General features: G+C 45.5%; 1 protein-coding gene and 1 pseudogene across 3 annotated transcripts in view; one reads left to right on the forward strand and one right to left on the reverse strand.

Annotated features, from left to right (window-relative positions):
* Positions 1-19,421, forward strand: part of SKP1 (S-phase kinase associated protein 1) — a 210,605-nt gene that overhangs the window by 17,183 nt on the left and 174,001 nt on the right. The window lies entirely within an intron of this gene.
* Positions 1,260-7,649, reverse strand: LOC120930472 (annotated as a pseudogene).

Genomic DNA, 19,421 nt, shown 5'->3' on the forward strand with positions numbered 1-19,421 from the left:
ACGGCAGTCCTGGTGGGAACGTTAATCAATTCCAGACTCGACTATGCCAACGCCCTTTACCTCGGACTCCCAAAGTACCAAATCGCTCGTCTACAAGTCGTTCAAACTAGCAGGGGGGAGGGTAGGGATATGGGATAAGGGAAGAACACTAGGATCTGAACCTTAAAGATGGGAGGGAGGGGCGGGAAAGGGATAAATGGATTCTCATAGTCTATGCAATTAATCCTTTGTATGTATATAAAATGTATGCACTGTAAAATATAGATGTGTAACTTTTTGTACTTAAATGGAAATATTAAAATAAAAAAAGCATTGAAATTAAAAAGAAAAAAAAAGAAGGCACGACTTGTGACTGGGAAAAAAAACGTGGGAATCAATCTCCCTCCCTGAGATCCCTCCACTGGTTACCTGTAAAGACAGAATTACCTTTAAGGCACTTTGTTTGACACATAAGTGTGTTCAAGGAAGTGTCCCCCAATATCTATGCGAAAAATTAAAATGCCACAACCCCCATCGCGTTCTTCGTTCCACCGATTGAAAACTACTCCAGATACCTAAGGCCAGATACAAATCCAAAGGAGAACGAAGATTTGCAGTCCAAGGACCTAGACTGTGGAACGATCTACCAACCAGTATCCGCACGGAAGTGAATCACCAGGCATTCAGGATAAAACTCAAAACCCATCTATTCTGAAAGGCTAATTATACGTAGGAAATGGATACTAAGCGCCCAGAGGCGATTCAGTTCGCATGTGTTGCGCTATACAAGTTTCTCACTCGCTCACCTTCCATTTCACGGCCTGGAGGCTGAGCGACACATCTTAGTTAAAGGGGGTGTTCAGAGAAGGTTATTCAAACTATCCTGAGCAGCCGTAAGTTGGTCACAAGAAGAATATATGGGAAAGTTTGGAAAACTTTTATTTTCTGGCAAAGGAAATCCGGTTTAGATTCTCCACTCCCTGTATATTGGATTTTTTTGCAGAGGGAGTAGAGAAAGGACTGTCAGCACCCTTAGGGTTCAGTTTATGGCCCTGTCTTTGTTTTCAGATAAGAGACTAGTGGAAGTTCCTTTCTTTTTTTTAAATATTTCTTTTTATTCAAAGGTTTTCCAAAATTATAACAATACATAGTGTAAACAATATCTTGGAAGGAAAAAATCCCAAATTACAATACCTCTAACACAAATCGGGCCATCTCGTCCAACTAAACAACATAAATACAATCCGTAATTCAAACCCACTATCTATCTAGTTCCCACTTCATAGGTTAGCGACTGTATTACCCTTCACCTATTGGGACACAAAAAGAACCACCAAAAATATCAATTTACCCAATCATTCAATAACTTATTTAGGCTATATCTCCTCCTTAATATACCGTATTTATCGGGGTATAGCGCGCTCCCGCGTAAAGCGCTCACCCCTAAAGTTGCCCCCATTCCTGTGGAAAATAGTTTTTTGTACTTAGTTTTGGTGTCTTGCGCAGCGTCCATCGGCGAATCCGGCGTCCATCTGCGGCTTCGGGTGTCCTCCCCGCTCATTTCCCGCGCCGAGTTTTTGAATACTGCGCCAGCATATACCGAGCGCAGTACACTCGGGCAGGCTCGACAACTGTCGCGCTCACATCCTGTACGTCCAGGACGTGACCGCGGAAGAAGCCGAGACTGGCCGACTATACCCGAGTGTACTGCGCTCGGTATATGTCGGCGCAGTATTCAAAACTCGGCGCGGGTATCGGCGTATATCGCGCACCCACGATTTTGCCCTGATTTTTCAGGGCAAAAAAGTGCGCGATATACGCTGATAAATACGGTAACTTCCATTCACCCTCCATTTCTTATTTATCACATTGTTTAAATATCCAGCTACTTCCTATTCAACCCCTTTACCTCCCCCCCCCCTTTCCCACCCCTCCCCCCCCCTTCCCAACAAAACAATCAACGGAGAAAAAAAGAAACCCCTTCCCAATTCCCTCCTCTCATCTCTCCTCCCTCCACCTCCCCCCCCCCCCTTCAAGGAGGTACCGGGCCTTCTACGTACCAATATATGCCGACTAACTTATTCCCTATTTTCACTTCCCAGTAATCTCTTCCCTTCTTCTGAGTATACAAATGCATTCCATGCACCCAAAGTTAAATTATATTGTTGTTGTCTATCTTGGGCTGATGGCACCAAATCTTCTATGGCCCCTACATTTCTAACCCTATACAGCCATTCTGCAATCGTGGGTGGCCTAGGGTTTTTCCAGTTCCGGGCTATACCTGCCTTGGCCTCATCAATCAGGTGACAAATAATCAAATTTTTATATATCTTTATTGGGACCTGTGAATAGGTGTAGCAAACAAAAAGCGGGGTCATCCAATATTTCATGGGATGTACATCTTTGGGAGATCCTTTGTACTTCTGACCAATACTTCCTAATCTTAGGGCAAGTCCAGAATATATGGAACAAAGTTCCCTTAATCCTCTTACATCGCCAACACAGATCTGAACTTCCCGGGTAGAACCTACCTAGTTTCGCTGGTGTATAGTACCACCTATTTAAAAGTTTATAGTTTAGTTCCTGTGTTCTGGTACAAATTGATGTCTTCATAGAAAGGTAAATGTATCTTTTGTTGTTGGGCCTGTGTGAAATTCGGATCCATATCACTTGCCCATTTTCTCATAGCAGGTATCCTGTAGTCTTCTAGGGGTGTTATTAATAGCCTATATAGCTTAGACAGTATTCTAGTAGGAGGTTCTTGTTCTTCACAGTATTTTTCAAACTGTGTTCCCTTCTATATCTGTTCACTGGGCCTAAAGAGTTCAGAAAATGGCTGAGTTGTAGAGCCTGCCAGTATTTAACTTTGAATTGGCCACCCAGTTGCACAAGTGATGCAACTGTTGGCCACGTTTCCAATTGTGTAAAGTGTGAGACCTGTGTGAGTCCCTTCTCTCCAAGGTTCTTGTATGTGCCTCCCTCCATTCCTGACTGGAAACCTGGATTCCCTAGAATTGGATACAGTGGAGAATCTATTGATGAATGTTTACCTATCTGACATAGCCTATAACCTACTGCCAATGTCGGGCCTATAATCGGGTGTTTTTTCAACAAATCTGGTAGTGTTGAGTAGCACCATAGTGCTCTTCTCAGAGGGACCTGACTTACTTCTTGCTCCAGTTCTACCCATAGTTTTATTTTGGTGCTCCTACACCAATCTATGGCCCTACCCAAGTGTATCGCCTGGTGGTATTTAATTATGTCTGGTACCGCCAGACCTCCGTAACACTTAGGCAGGGTCACCCGTCTCCTACTAATCCTAGGTCTTTTTTTTGCCCATATAAATTTGGTGAAGAGCATATTTACCTGACGGAGAAAGGCAGAAGGGACTTGTATCGGTATTGCTTGGAAGAGATGCAGCAATTTAGGCAGGATACTCATTTTGATATTACCCCGCCAGAACCATGAATGAAATCCCTTCTGCCACTTCTCCATCAGAGCAGTTATTGACCTCATCAATGGGGGAAAATTTGCTTCAAAAACTTTTCCTAGTCTTGGTGGAATGTATATCCCTAGATATTTTACCCATTTAAAGTTAGGTTGTATAACTTGCTGCATTGCGATTGGGAGTGCCACACCCATTGCTTCTGATTTACCATAATTGATTTTTAGGTTTGCCAATTTCCCGTATTTCTCTATTTCTTTCATCAAATTTTGTAGTGATACTTGGGGGTTAGACATAGAAAACATGTCATCTGCAAAGGCAGAGATTTTATACTCTGTCTCCTATGCATAGTCCCCTAATATCTGGATTTTGCCTAATTGTATTTAATAAAGGTTCTAGTGAGAGGACATATAGCAACGGGGACAGCTGACAGCCCTGTCTCGTTCCATTTGAGATTTTAATTGGTTCTGAGAGTATCCCATTTACTTTAATGCTTGGGGTGTAGTATACACCCCCGCAATCCATCTTCGCATATGTTCCCCCAATTCAATGTGTCTCAGTACATCTGACATAAAATCCCAACTGACCCTATCAAAGCCTTTTCCGTGTCTGTACTTAGAAAGATGGAGGGTGTTTTTGTTTCCCTTGCCCAATGCAACAAATTAAGAACCTTAGTAGTATTATCCCTGGCCTCCTGGGTAGGAAGAAAACCAACCTGATCTAGGTGTATTGTTTCAACAAAGGTTGAAGTCGGGAGGCTAAAAGTTTAGTGAACAACTTTAAGTCTATATTCAACAATGAGATTGGACGGTAACTGCCACACTCCCCTGGGTCTTTCCCTTCTTTCGGGATCACTGCGATATGTGCCGTGAGTGCCTCCGGGCGGAGGGCGGCAGAACGGCCAATCTCATTGAATACTGTAAATCATATGTGCCCCTAGTATGGGGGGGAAAAGTGTTGGTAATACTGAATAGTAAGCCCATCTGGGACTGGAGCTTTCCCTTGTTTGACCGATTTCATTACTACTTTAAGCTCTTCTGTTGAGATAGGTCTTTCCAAATTACCCCTTTCTAGTGAGGACAGCCTACTGAGATGAGCTGAGGATAGGTATTCCTCCACCTTGACTGGAGGTAAAGACACCGGGTCCAGGTTGTAGAGGGAGGAATAATGCTCTCTGAATCTCTAGGGAGTGAGATTAGTTGTCCATTTTTCCCCTTTATATGTGGCACATATACTGTCTTCCCTTTTTTCTTTCAATTTTCCTGCTAGGACTTTGCTACATGTATCTCCTAGTTCGTATGTTACTTTCCTTCCTGCCTGGATTGTTGCCTTTGCTTTGTACCTGAGTAGGTCTGTCAATGTCTCCTCCGATGTCCCAACTCTTCCCCTATCGATATCGTCTGCACTGCTTTGTGTTGAATCTCCAATGTCGAATCTCTTCTATTAATTTCACTACCTGTGCTTCTCGTACTTTCTTTACTCTAGCGCCATGTTTTATCAAAAACCCCTCTCATTACTGCCTTATGTGTTCCCATATCATGCTTGGGTCACTCCCCGGTGTATCATTTGTCCAAAAATATGCTTCCAATTCTTTTTCTACATCTTCCCGGACCTCGGGTATCTGCAGCAAACTTTCAATCAGACGCCTACCGATACCACGTGGAGAGAGCCTTGCCCGATATGGATATGCACAGTGTCACTGGCGCATGGTCTGACCATGTTATATTCCCTATATTTACCTCCACTACTGCGGTCAATAGATAGTGTGGGACCAGAAAGAGGTCTATGCGGGAATATAGTTGATGCGGGTTGGAAAAAAATGTATAGTCTCTCTCTCGCCTCCATATATATCTCCAGGCATCTACCAATTGCATCTCTTGCAACTTCTGCATAATCCCCCTCCTGGTCCCCCCTGGTGTAGATGAGAATCCGGATGATGTGTCTAGTTTAGGGTCAAGTGGCATATTAAAAAATCTCCTAAAATCAATTTCCCTTCTGCAAATTTAGCAAGTTCAGTTAAGATTCTAATTAGGAAGGTATCTTGATGTGTATTGGGTACATATACGGAGGCCAATGTCACCTTCACACCCCCTATACTTTCTTTTAAAAATAAATGTCCATCTCCATCTACACATTTATCCAACATAGACCACGCAATTTGATTGGAGATTAATTTAGACACCCCTTTAGATTTTGATGTTGGGTTATATGCATGGTAAGTACATGGGAAGAATCTATTCTGCAAGTATGGTAGTCCTCCTACCTTGAAGTGAGTTTCCTGTATAAATGCTACGTCTGTACGAATTCGTACGAAAAAGCATTTTCCTTTTTTCCGGGATATTAAGTCCCTTAGCATTAATGGTGGTGACCCTTTATACCTTCCATCTTATATAGAGGGATCTAATACGGGTAGAGGACCCGCGCGGTTGAGAGGCGAGAGGAAGGAGAGAATCCACCCAAACCAAAAAAAAAAAGCAAACACCCCTACAAAAATGCCCCCCCCCCCTTCCCTAACTCTCCCTCCCCTTCTAACCTGACTAACCCCCCCCCCCACCCTTACTCAACCCTCAAAGAGAGGCCACCCACCTTCCGGAATTCCACCACTTCCAGTTCCCCCCTGGGTGCAAGACCTATTTGGGGGGCTTAACCTACGGTACCAAAGATGCTCTCCTCCAATTATATATATTTCTGATCTGCAGTCTCTTTCCTGCAAAGACCCCCTTCCTGAGGATTCTAGAGGAAAGAGTAGCAATAAGGCCTGATCCTTTCTATTTGCCCCAAAGTATCTTCAAACTTTCATAGGTCCCAGGAGGTAGTCCTGCCTAGTTTCTGTACCTCTCGCAAGAATGCGGAGGAGGAAAGATTTAGTCTTTTATATGTAAAGATGTCTTTTGCTTTATCTAGAGAAATACAGTGGTTTTAGGAGTTCCTCCCAGCTGTTGGTGTGCAAGCAGGGGTCCAAAGCATCTAAAAGCTCTATTTCTAGTGGATTAGGGAAAGCTATTGTGAAGCATACAAAGCGTCGGATCTCACCCCCCCCCTAGAATTAGGGCTTATTCAATGAGATCTATGGCCCCATCATGGGCAGAAAGAGCACGAGCATCATGAGAAGAAATTTCTAAAGCTGCTGTCTGGTCCTCCTCTCATGCATTTGTAAAACATTAGAGTTCAGATGCTTTCCAGCCAGGACCCTCTCCCTTTGGTAGGAAACTGCTCCAGGCTGTTTTTCCTTTCCTAAAGTATAGAATTCTGCTTTCCAGGACAGTGTCTATATTCCCACCCTATTCTTCTTTTCACTGGTCAACCTCTCTTTACTGGTGGTGTTTTATGTTTCTATTTTTTTTTCCCTCTGCCGAGTGCACTTTTGGTGGAGGTTAATTGATTCTTCTAAACAACTGAGGGGCCTTTTAATTGTATATATGGTAGAGCGGCTGGGGGCCCCCCCTCTCCCGCCACCGTTAATGGTGATCTCGCTGTGAATTCACTGCAGAGACCACATTATCGTTTACCGGACCGGCTGCTAAAATGATGGATAGCTCGGTTGTGGCAGCAGTTGCTGCCGTTACTGAGATATCCATCTTTAAACTGATGATGTTCGTGAGCCGGTCGATAAGTGGTTAAATTTGTTTGAATTTAAGATTACCCCCATACTTCATGGACAGCCTGTGTGTGTGTGTGTGTGTGTGTGTGTTTGTTTTTTAATAGATAGAGATAGAGATAGAGATATATTCTATCTTTATATATCTTTAATGAGTACAAAGCACAGACGGTATTTAGTTTTGTATGCTCCTGCGACCCTCTAGCACGCTCAAACCTTCTGCCCTTATGAACGAACATAGGGCTTGGTGTGACTGGAGTACCAGGTGCCTTTCCAAAGTCTCTGTACACCTCCGTCCCTTGCGGGACCTGAAAGCAGAACAGTGTTCTGGCCTTTGGGGCAGCAAGAGCCAACGGATCAAAATTTGTCACCCACCAGTTTTAAGAATTCTTCTGCGTGCTCCAGAAGACACTTAAGCGCGCCACACACCTTGAGTTTGGGAATATCTTGAATTCTGACATCTATGATGCATCCAGAACACCACAGCAGTTTTGCTTTCACGTCCGGGAAGCTTCATCTTGCGAATCAAACGGGACAGAGAGAGGGGTGGCCTGTGGTGCAGCTCATGAGCAGACGTCTCAAAACCACTTTGTTTTAGGTGACATTTGTACAACGAGCCAAGAAACGGTATAACTTAAAGGGGTGTTCCAGCCTTTTTTATGTTTATTAAAAGTCAGCAGCTACAAAAAGTGTTAGCTGCTGGCTTTTAATAAACACACTTGCCTGTTCCACACGGTTCAGCGATGCGCCGCCTGGAGCTTCGCTTGGTCTCTCCCCCCCCCCCCCTTCTCCGCCGGCGCCTCATTGTAACTGTGGGCACCCGGCCGTGACAGCTTTCGGCTTCACGGCCGGGCACTTGCTGTGCGAACGGCGTATCGCTCCCTGAGTGGATAGGCGATCGCCTACGGGGAGGGGCCGCCAAAAGGCGATATGACGCATCGCCCTGAAGCCCCCCCCCAAAAAAAATCGTGCCTGAAATCATAGCTCAAACCACACGTGAGCTATTGCTGCGATCGTTAGAGCGAGAGCAATAATTCTAGTACAAGAACTCCTCTAACTCTCTAAACGGGGTAAACATTTTTAAGTTCCGTCGTTTGACGCTATTTCACGAGTGTGCAATTTTAAAGCGTGATATGTTGGGTATCTATCTAATCGGCATAATCTCTTTAACATAATACAAAAAAATGGGCTTTGTGTGTGTTAAATTTTGTTTTATATAGGTTATTCTCTCGCACAGCAGCATATACCAGGGCTCGACAAAATCCGGGGCGCCCGGTCGCATTGCGGCAAGAAATAGTGACCTGGCTCCCGGGGAAGCTTAGGCCTGCAGAAGGCCGCTAAGCCCTGCCCCAATTACCGGCTGGCCAGCCCACCGCAACGCGTGGCGGGGGGAGGTGGGGTGCACGGAGGACACAGGATCCTGCGTCTTTGTGCGCCCCCGCCGGCGCGATCGCGGAGGGCCCGCGACGGCCGGTAAATTGAGGCCGCGGCTTTGCAGCCTTCTGCAGGCCTAAGCTTCCTCTGTGATCTGGCGCCATCTTGTGGTGGCCGTTGGCATTACAAGTAAAAACCGCAATCCAGCAATTCTAATGTGTTTTTCACTGCCATCTCCTTCCCTCTAATTAGAGCCCCAAATATTTTATTTATATATAATATATAAATTATTCGAACACCCTAGAGAATAAAATGGCGGTCGTTGCAATACTTTCTGTCACACCGTATTTGTGCGGCGGTCTTACAAGCGCACTTTTTTGTGGAAAATAATATATTTCTCTTATCGTCCAAGGACGGACACGGCTCCTTAAATCTTGACAAGTGGGTTATGTTCTCTGTTGATATAGTTAGATAATTAAATACAATGTTACTTTTAACAGAGTTGAACAGCCCCCGCCCAGGGGGCGGTCCCTCCAGACATAACCCTCCCTCCCTGCAGTATGCAGCCTCAGTTTCGTTCTGCTAGCAGAGAAGGGCGTATGGCTCCCTTTGGGCCCAGCGCTCTGAGGAAAAAAAAAAAATTTTCTTAGAAGATTCTTTCATCAACTGTCGGTTGAGAGACAGGCTGGATATATAGATCCTTGTAGTCTACTCAGTCCGGCCAGCGAGCGTGAGCACACCTTTGCAAAGAGGCTAGGTCTGCCACGACATACCCCATGACTCCTGGGGTGGCCTGGTGGAGCTTTGCTCCAAGGTCCACACATGACTGGGCTGTGCTGTTGTCTCACTCACAGTGGACCAGGCCGACAACTACCTCCATTGCGGTTGTAGGCCTGTCAGGAATGCGTCAGTGAGTCCTCGCTCTGGACGGTTAAGTACAGTCCCTCCCACTTCGGTGGGTTGGTACGACTGGACATTCCTAGGGTTCGGGGGGTCCTCCTATCCTCCCTTCCTGCTCCTTTTTCCTCTGCTGCATTACATTACTGAGGGGGGGCACCTTACTGAGGGGACTGGTGTTGTCTTTTTACTGCTGGGGTCTTTTTAAGAGGAGTTTGGACACTGTTTAGCCTCTTTGGGCTTTCACTGTTCAATATGCTGCGTTTTGGCAGCACTGTCACCATTTCTTTATCATACATCACGGGACACAGAGGCCTGCATAGCCATTACATGTGGGTTATAGAGTCTACCTTCAGGTGATGGACACCTGGTGTAATCAATTAAACAGGAAGTTCCCTCCCTATATAACCCCTCCCCTACTGGGAGTACCTCAGTTTTTTCATCAGTGTCTAAGGTGTTGGTCACGAGTGCTCTTAGGAGCTCCACTGACGGATCCATGCTGGATGTAAAAAGCCTCCATAAATCCGGATCCGTCCAAGGTGCTTCATAGCCAAAGTGGACGGTACCCCGGGCCTCGGTACGAAGAACGAGGTTTAGCCTATAATGCCTCTCTGCGGAGGGCTGGATCCTGGGCTCCAGAACGGTGTGCCTTCTAAGGACCCCCTTTTTTTTTTTCTGCTGCCAGGGTGCTATATAGGTCAGGGGTGTGGTGTGTTCCTGCCATGGACCCCGGTCCCTGAAGGTCCAGGACTATACCCACGGTGAAGGGGGAAGGATTGGGCCTCTTGCTTGGCAATACCCTGCAGCGTGGAAAGGTAAGAGAGGGACCTACGGGACTTGGTTCGACAGTAGGTCTTCTGTAGGGGACTATGGGTCTCGCCTATATTATGTTTCTATGCATGGGCAATGTAAACCACAATGTCTTCTGAGACGGGATGGCTCAGGGCACCCATATAACCTTCCTAGCCGGCATGTAGCCTGGGCCACTATGTCTGTTCCAGACAGGATGGCTGTATACCCATATATCTCCCCTTGAAGGGGCTGGTACATAAAAATGCTGGAATCACACATGATTACCTGATCACCCAAGTCCTTGATTCCCCAAGGATATTTGGTCACACAAAGAGGCTTGTTTCCACAGAAATGCCTAGAATCGCATAAAGAGGCTTGAAGGCATAAAAATGCTGAATCACATGATTACCCGATCACCCAAGTCCTTGATTACTCAAGGATATTTTGGTCGCACAGAGAGGCTTGTTTCTACAAGAATGCCTAAAGATCGCTTAAAGATGCTTGAATGCAAAAAGAAGCTGGATCACACATGGTTGTCGGATCAACAGCGTCCTGGATTACCCAAGGATACTTGATCACATAGAGAGGCTTGTTTCACAGAAATGCCTAAAGGCGCATTAAGATGCTTGAGTGCATAAGGATGCTGAATCGCACAGGGGTGCTTGGTCACACAAGAGTCCTTGGTCACACAAGGGTTCTTGTCCGCACAGTAGTGCTTAAAATGCATAAGATGTTGATCGCATGGAAGATGCTGAATCGCATAAGGATGCATGATTACTTTAAAGTTGCACATGGCGGCCTAATTAAGCAATACAGGATTCCTTGTGTTTGCATAGAAATACGGGTCTGCATGGGTTCATGTTGCACATTGTTGCATAACACGTTTATAGCGCATGCTTGCTTGCAAGATGCTTGTTCCCAGAGCACACATGCTATATGCATGTTTTGCTTAAAACATATTTATATGAATTCATGCTTCCAGGAACCACACGCTGCATGTACACACAATTCCATTGAGCATATGGCTTTAACACTTGCCACATACACCTATGGGGAGCCGTTGCATATGTGTTTATTTACTTGGGTCTGCAGAGGTTGTCTGCGTTTCGCAGGGGAACAGCACTATCTCCAGTTGTGGTCTTGCCCTTTTGGGTTTCGCCTCCGTGCCTGGGTTTTTGTCAGGGTGCTAGGGCCCGCCTCTAGCAGGTCTGTAGGCCCAGGTTATAGCAGTAATGGCATACCAAAGCAAACTCTTGCTGATGGGTGAGTCATTAGTATGGCTGGACCTAAGGGTGTCCAGCATGGTTAAGTATCTGGAACTCCTGGTTGGGATTCAGTCTAGAGATACATTTCTTTCATTTGACAAGAAGCTGGGTATGTTTGGCACAGTCCAAAAAGGAGAGTTTTTTTGGCCTCAGACAAGACCAACGCTATAAGAAAACTGGTCTATGTGGTCACGGCAAGGAACAGTTCCTTACTTTTGGCCTTTTGAATTAAGGCACTAGGGAGAGAAGATGCTGGCTTCATTCAAGACAGTTCCCTATACTAACTTTTTTATTCAGGGCTGTTATAAACAGTATTTTTGTCGGCCTCGAAAGAGTGGATCTTCGACCTAGCATTATCCAAAGAACCCCGTCCCAGAGATATGCTGGAATTCCTCTTGGTGATTCTTAACTAAAAGGTTTGCCAGGTCAGGAAGAGACCATGGCCCAGGGGAAGTAGTCAAGCTCCAAGGGAGCCTTATCTGTCAGCTAGAGCTACCGATGGAGCATCTGGCTTAGGGGCCTGAACGTTCAGGTGGCAGGTTGTTCTGTCAGAGTACAATCAGACTATGCCATACTAGTGATTTACTTAATTTACCAAGGAGGAGCTTGTGCCTTGCCTATTGACATTCGTCATTTCATGAAATGCAGAATTGGCAGGCGATTCGCTGGAAGCCGTCAACAAGTGTCTCCGGGAGAATCACCTCTACACCCCGACTGTTTTTCCTGACCAAATTGTCACAGAAATGGTACCCTGTACATAAGATGTATTGGTGTCCAGGCTCAACAAGAAATTGAACAGCTTAGGGTCAAGGATATAAAGGATCCACCCGCATGCGGGGCAGATGTGTTTGTAATCCGGGGGGACCAGTTGTCACTGGTTGTGTCTCTCCCCCCAGTGCCGTGACTTTTGTGGCTTCTATGCAACATTAGAGGAGAACGGAAGCTGGCCTGATTACTCCGGCATAACCCCTGACAACCTCTCGGTTGCCGGAACAGTAAGGGTGGTAGTAGAGGACCCACGGTCCCTTACATCTTGTCCAGGCCTACTTTGCAGGGGGTATTACATCCTGCCTTGCAACAGGTGAATTAATGGTCTGGCTATTATAGCCCACATTCTCGAGGATCGGGGCTTTCAGAATCAGCGGCAATTCCCTTGATTCATACAAGAGAGCTGGCCTCCAGGACCAGATATCCTACGGTCTGGAAGGCCCATGTTCCTGGTGTGAAAACCAGATGGTGGCATCCGTGGAAGTTTGTCAAAGGTAAAATTCCTGCCTTCCTACATTTTGGAAAGGAGACGGAGCTAGCCTTAAGTTATATCAAGGATCCGATCTCGGCCTTGCTTCCAAAGGTCGCTTACTTCACACTCTTTGGTATTTAACTGCTCTCATCTCAATTGAGAGAAAAGCAATAACCTTTCCTTCCGTGAAACAAGGTTTTGAAAAAAGGGAAGGTAAGAATATCTAGATTCAAATGAATACTAGATCCTTCTAGTAAATAAGGTTGGGTGAGGATGAAAATCACTCTACTTGTAAGAATAATTGAGTATGGCTCTATACCAAGATATATCAAGGGTCCGATCTCGGCCTTGCTTCCAAAGGTCGCTTACTTCACACTCTTTGGTCCGGGCTGTTATACAAGGGGTGACGTGCATAAGTCCACCAGTTGGGTCGCCCTTGTGCTGGGAGGATTGGCTCTAGTTTTTTCGGCTTACAGGGTCAGCTCCTTGGGCCGATGCACCATGGTTGTGGTAGCCTCCAAGAGAGTTTCAGTATTGGCAACTTTCTTGGTATAGAGCCATACTCAATTATTCTTACAAGTAGAGTGATTTTCATCCTCAAGGAGAGCTATGGATCCGTCCAGTGGAGCTCCTAAGAGCACTCGTGACCAACACCTTAGACACTGATGAAAAAACTGAGGTACTCCCAGCTCCCCTGGGGAATGATCTATATCGGACAGGACCTGGCTGCGGCTCAGGTCCCCCAGTTCTGTTTTATATGGCGACGTGGACGGTGGTGTGGTGGTTCACTCCCTCACCTCGCAGCAAGAGAGTCACAGGTTTAAATCTTGACTCCAACACAAACTGTCTGGAGATTGCATGCCAGGGGTTTTCCCCCTTTTGAGGAGAGTTTAAAAAAAGAAAATTCTCCTCCAGGATTTTGCTCTCCCTGTAGAAGGGTAAGAGGTCCGAGGCGCTGACCCGGTCCATGTTTACCATGCTGGGGTATGCATTGCGACCTGTTGTGGCCGCAACCTTGGTGTCTCTGACACACTCTGAATGGGCAATGTTTTGCACAGACTGTGGAGGAGCACCAGCTCCCTCCCTAAATTATTAGACTGGCCGACCAGTTGGTCCAGGGCCTTCTATATGTCTGTGATGCCACACGGGCATCCTTGATGTCCAGAGCCTCTGTTTCGGCGGTGGTTTTGCACCGCCTGATTTGGCTGAATTGCTGGTCTGCTGACTTAGCATCTTAAAATGCCCCGGCTAATTTACCCTTCAGGGGTGGGAGGTTTTTTGGTACCTTGTTGGATGCCATCAAGGATGTCACTGGGAGTGAGAGCACTCTCCTCCCTCAGTCCACTGGGGGAAAGGAGCCGTGCCGTGGGCTGCGTCATTTAGTCCCCACTCAGAAGCGGTATTTTTGCGTCAGTCAGGGCCTGTGGGTTGACCCTCATGGGCAGACTAAAGGCTCAAATGGGGGACTGAAATGTCCCTGGGTTCGTAAGCCGAACATGCCGGCACCCTATCCCACCAATGTATGTAGCCTCCCCCTGCCCGTATCTTGGGTGGGGGCACGGCTTTGCAGGTTCACTGCTCGGTGAACCTCCCTTCTCGCCGACCAGTGGGTCTGCGGGATGGTCTCTTCGGAGTATTAGGTAGGGTTCCTTCCTATCCACCGAACAGATTTTTTTTTTCCCTCGAGTCTTGTGGCTCGTCTGTCTGCCCTGAGGCAGTGTGGCACTTGCTAAGCTGCGGGGTAATTTTTACCTGTCCTGCAGGACTAGAGGTTTGAGAGATTCTATCCGAATCTGTTCTCGGTCGCAAAGATGGACGGGGTCCAACCTATTTTGGGCTTCAAGGGCCCAAAAGGCCTTTGTGAACGATGGGTAGTTCCGTACGTAGTCCATTCGTTCGGTGGTAGCTGCGCTCCATCCGGGGGACTTTCTGGCGTCCTTGGACATCAAGGACGCATACATTCATGTCCCATTTTGCACAAGTCTCAGATTCTGTGCTTCGCGATTGGGGAGATCCACTGTCGGTTTGTGGCCCTTCCATTTGATCTAGCACCAAGAGTTTTCACCAGGGTGCTCGCACTTATCCTAGCTTTGCTGGGACAGCGAGGCTTTGCCATCATGGGCTGCTTAGATGCCCCTTTTCTGAGAGCAGCTTTTGGCTCAGAAATAGTGGAGGATGTGTCTATAGCCTTTGTGGACCCTCAGAAAATTCGGGTGGGTGTTAAACATTTTGAAGTCGGTCCTGGTTCCGACTCAGCGTTTTGGAGTACCTAGGGTTGATCCGCACTCCTCGTGGCAAAGGTTTTTTTCTTACCCCCTGGAGAAATTGCAGACTCTTCAGTGAGGGTGTTGGCTTCATGCAATCGGTCATTTCTCCATTTTGCATGCCAGTCCTGGGCCTGTTGGTAGCCTCCTTCGAGGCGGTACCGTATGCCCAGTTCCACACATGTTTTCTAGTGGGAGATACTGTCCAAGTGGTACAAATCTTTTTTGTCTCTGCATCATCAGATCTGGTGAGCCACCTACTCAGTCTCTCTAAATTGGTGGCTTAGATCCCTGACTCTTCGGTCTGGGAAGTCTTTTCTTCCCGTTCAGTGGACGGTGATTACGACTGTCACCAGCCTCATGGTTGAGGGTTGCGCCTGGTGGGTTCCAGCTCGGCCTCTCCTCGTGGTTGAAGGCGTTGCCCGATCTGGATTCAGCCGGGAAAACGCCATGGCTTCGGTCTACCATCAGGTATACTGCAGGTGGACTCCCGCAGTCGACAGATGATGGACCAGGGTGACTGGTCTCTGTACTTGGAGGTGTTTCAGCTCCTTGTAGGAGGTTGAGACTCACAGGACATGATCTCCTGGCTGCTCGTCTCGACCACAAGGTGTCGGAGTTCGTGGCCAGGTCTAGTTTCTACTAGATAGCACAGTATTTTTCTTTTTGTAAATCAGGTCTAGTGATCCCTGTACTGACGCGTCGGACGCTTTGGTGGCCCTGTGGGGGTCTGTATTGGCTACTTTGTCTTTCCTCCATTGTTGTTGCTTTCATTCGGCGCTTGCTCTACAGAGTGGAGGGCCGAGGGGATCCAGATGATTCTTTTTTTTTTTTCTTCATATTTATTTTTATTTCCTTTTTTCTTTATATGTCAGATTCACAGGGAAATTAACAAAAACATATACAGTAGGTACAAACACATTATATATATATTATATATATATATATATATATATATATATATATATATATATATATATATATATATATATATATATATATATATATAATAATAATGTCTTTCACATTACTCTTATATAAGGGTGACGGGGAAATGTTGGTTTCCTCAGTTTAACATAAAAAAAACACACCCATACCTCCTTCGTCCCCTAACCCTGTTCTCAAACCTCTTCTTCCACTTTTTACCATTAGCTTTTTTTTTCCTTTTCTTAATACCACTGTATCAACCTCCCCACTCCCACCTCCCCACAATTCTCTTACTCTGTCATACATGTGTTACTTGATCCCTCCTAGCCCCCCCAAAAAAACACAAAAACAAAAGAACCCCCCCCTGCCCCCCCCTTCCGAGCCTGAGACAGAGGGCCCCCCCTGCTTAAACCCCTTGTCCTATCCCACCTTCTTCCTACCCGATTGAGTTCAGTACTACCCACTCTCCTCCTCCAGTAATCTCTTCCCTTCTTCAGTTTTTACAAATTGGTTCCAGCCAGTCCATGTTTCTACATATTGTTCCCTTTTATTCCGGGCTGAGAGGATCAAGTTCTCAATTGCTCCAGTCTCTCTCACCCTATTAAGCCACCTCGCAATAGAGGGTGGTCTACTGTCTCTCCATTGTAGTGTTATTCCCTTTCTAGCTGTATTTATCATATGACATATCACGACTTTTTATACTCTTGTACTGGGATTTGTGAGCTATGGAGCAGAAACAGTGCTGGGTCCTCCGGAATCTGAAATTTCGTAAATTTCTGCACAATCCTCTGAACCTCCTTCCAGTATTCTCTTACTTTTACACATGACCAAAATATATGCAGAAAAGTTCCCTGCTCCCAAGCCACATCTCCAACAGTACTCTGAGTAACTTTTAGAAAATGTTTGTAATTTTTCGGTGTATAATACCATTGGGACAATAATTTATAATTTGGATTCCTGTATTCGCGTGGATATTGAGGAGTTAATGCTAAGTAAAATTAATGTTTACGTTGAGACTGTGAGATTTTCTCCCCAAATCTCTCTCCCATTTCCTCAATCCCGGTCAACTCGGAATCCTCTTGAGGGGCATTCAATAAACTATACATTTTTGAACTCACTCTTTGTATCGGTTCCTCTTCATCACAGTATTGTTCGAATTTTGTTAATTGACGCTAAAGTTAGATGCTTGTCCCAGGGATCTTAAGAAGTGACTTATTTGTAGTGCTTGCAAGGGGATAGCTCAAAATTCCCTCCTCTCTTTGTTAAAGCCTCAATTGGTGGCCACCTATCCTTTTGCATGAAGTGGGATACCTGTAACTTACCCCTTTCTTTCAGTTTATTAAAAATTGCTCCTTCTAAACCTAGAACAAAACCTGGGTTCCCTAATATAGGGAATAAAGGGGATTGTTCTGATGAAATTTTGGATTTTTACAGATTTTAGCCGCAATTAACAGCGTTGTGCCAATTATGGGATGTTTCTTCGTCTCACTTGGCAATAACTTATAACACCAAGGTGCCCTCTTTAGTACTACTGAACAGAACTTGCTGTTCTACCTCCACCCATTTTTTATATTGCCCGTTCCTACACCAATCAATCAGTCTCGTTAAGTGTGCCACTTGATAATATTGGCAATGTCGGGCTGCCATCCCCCCAAAGCTCTTGGGTAAACCTCAACACCTCTTTTTTTTTAATCCTCGCCTTCTTCCCTGCCCAAATGAATTCCATCAGGAGGGTATTCATTTGCCGAATAAACACCGATGGTATCATTATTGGAAGTGTTTGAAAACATAATTTTTGGCAAAATGCTCATCTTAACTATATTGTTTCTTCCAAACCATGAATGTAATCCATGTTGTCATTTCTCTCAAGTAACCTTCTTATTGAAAATAAGTGGCGGGAAAATTTACTTTAAAAGTTTCTTTTGTTTGCTGGAATCAGGGCACCCAAGAAACTTTAGTGCAGTCTTCCACTTAAAACGAAAATTTTTGTTGTATACTCGACTGTTTCTGGGATGACAGTGACACACTCATTGCTTCGGATTTTGCCTGGTTTATTTTTAAATTGGAGAGCTCTCCAAATTTAGTGATTTCTTAACGAGATTGGGAAGAGATTACATGAGGGTTTTGATATAGTTAAATAGCAGATCGTCTTGCAAATGCGGTTACTTTGTGCCTGCATCCCCCTATCTGTATACCCTGCACATCTGGATTTTGACGTATTCTATTTAATAGAGGCTCCAGGTATAGCAACAAATGACAATGGTGACAGGGGGCATCACTGGCGTGTTCCGTTCGTGACATAGAAAGTCTTGAGGTTCCTCCCGTTAACTCTGACCGAGGCAACGCGGGTCTGTATAAACACTCCCAATCCATCTTAACATATTCTCCCCCAGGCCGCGTGCCTCAGTGCTGAGAACAGGAACCTCCAATTCACTCTATCAAAAGCCTTCTCGGCATCAGTATTTAGGAACACGCAAGGGATGTCCCGGTCCGTGGCCCAATGCACCAGATTAAGACCCTTATTGTACCATCTCTTGCTTCCCTTGTAGGAACAAAACCACTTGTCCATGTCCACTAACTCAGGTAACCACACCTGGATCCGACTCGCTAATGTCTTGGTAAGAGTTTTAGGTCTGAGTTTAATAATGAGATCGGCCTATAGCTACCCGCATTCCGCGGGATCTTTCCCCTCCTTGGGGATAACATAATTTGAGCTAATGGAGCTCTGGTGGGAATTTAGCCGTCTGGCCCACTGCATTAAAAAACTCTGTTAACTGCCCTCCCAGTAATGTTATAAACTCTTTATAATATCTGATTGTATATCCAATCCGGTCCTGGGGCCTTCCCTTCCTTCTAGTTTTTAATGTTGCCTCTATTTCTTCTATCGAAATGGGGATGTCTAATCTAGCCTGAGCTATTGATGATAACCTAGCTGAATCCAATGTTGAGACATATATTCATCTATTTTTAATGGGTTCACTGGTAGCTGTGTCAAATTATATAGGGATGAGTAATATCTCCCAAACTCCTCCACTATCTCTTCGGGTTTCCTCTTTAACTGTCCCTCCTTCCCCTTAATTTGTGGAACGTATGTTTGTTGGCTTTTCTCTTTCAATTTCTCTGCAAGTAATTTGCTACACTTATCTCCAAATTCGTAATTTATTTTCCTACCCCTTTGTAATTATTGCTTTAGCCTTGTAACGTAGAATCTCAGTGATCTGCCTTCTCAGATAGCTCAGTTCTCTGTTTGCTTGAGGGGTATGTAACTTTTTATGTTGGAGTTCCAGCTCCTGAATCTCCCTTACTAAATTTTTAACCTGCTGTTCTCGCTTCCTTTTTATCTTTGCTCCATGTCTGATAAGAACCCCCCTAATCACCGCTTTATGCGCTTCCATACCATCCCTAGGTTACACCATGAGTAACATTCAATTGAAAATATTCAGTAATCTCCCGGGCAACATCCTCCCTCACTTCACTATTCTGCAGAAGGCTTTCATTTAAAACGCCCACCTTCTCTCCTGGCAAGTCCTACTCCCGATAATGTAATACATACACTGACCGGTGCATGGTCCGACAATGTTATGCTACCTATGACGCCTCCGTCACAGAGGAGATCAGATAGTGAGGTAACATGAAGAGA

Source organism: Rana temporaria, chromosome 3 (genome assembly GCF_905171775.1).
Source record: "Rana temporaria chromosome 3, aRanTem1.1, whole genome shotgun sequence".
NCBI lineage: Eukaryota > Metazoa > Chordata > Amphibia > Anura > Ranidae > Rana > Rana temporaria.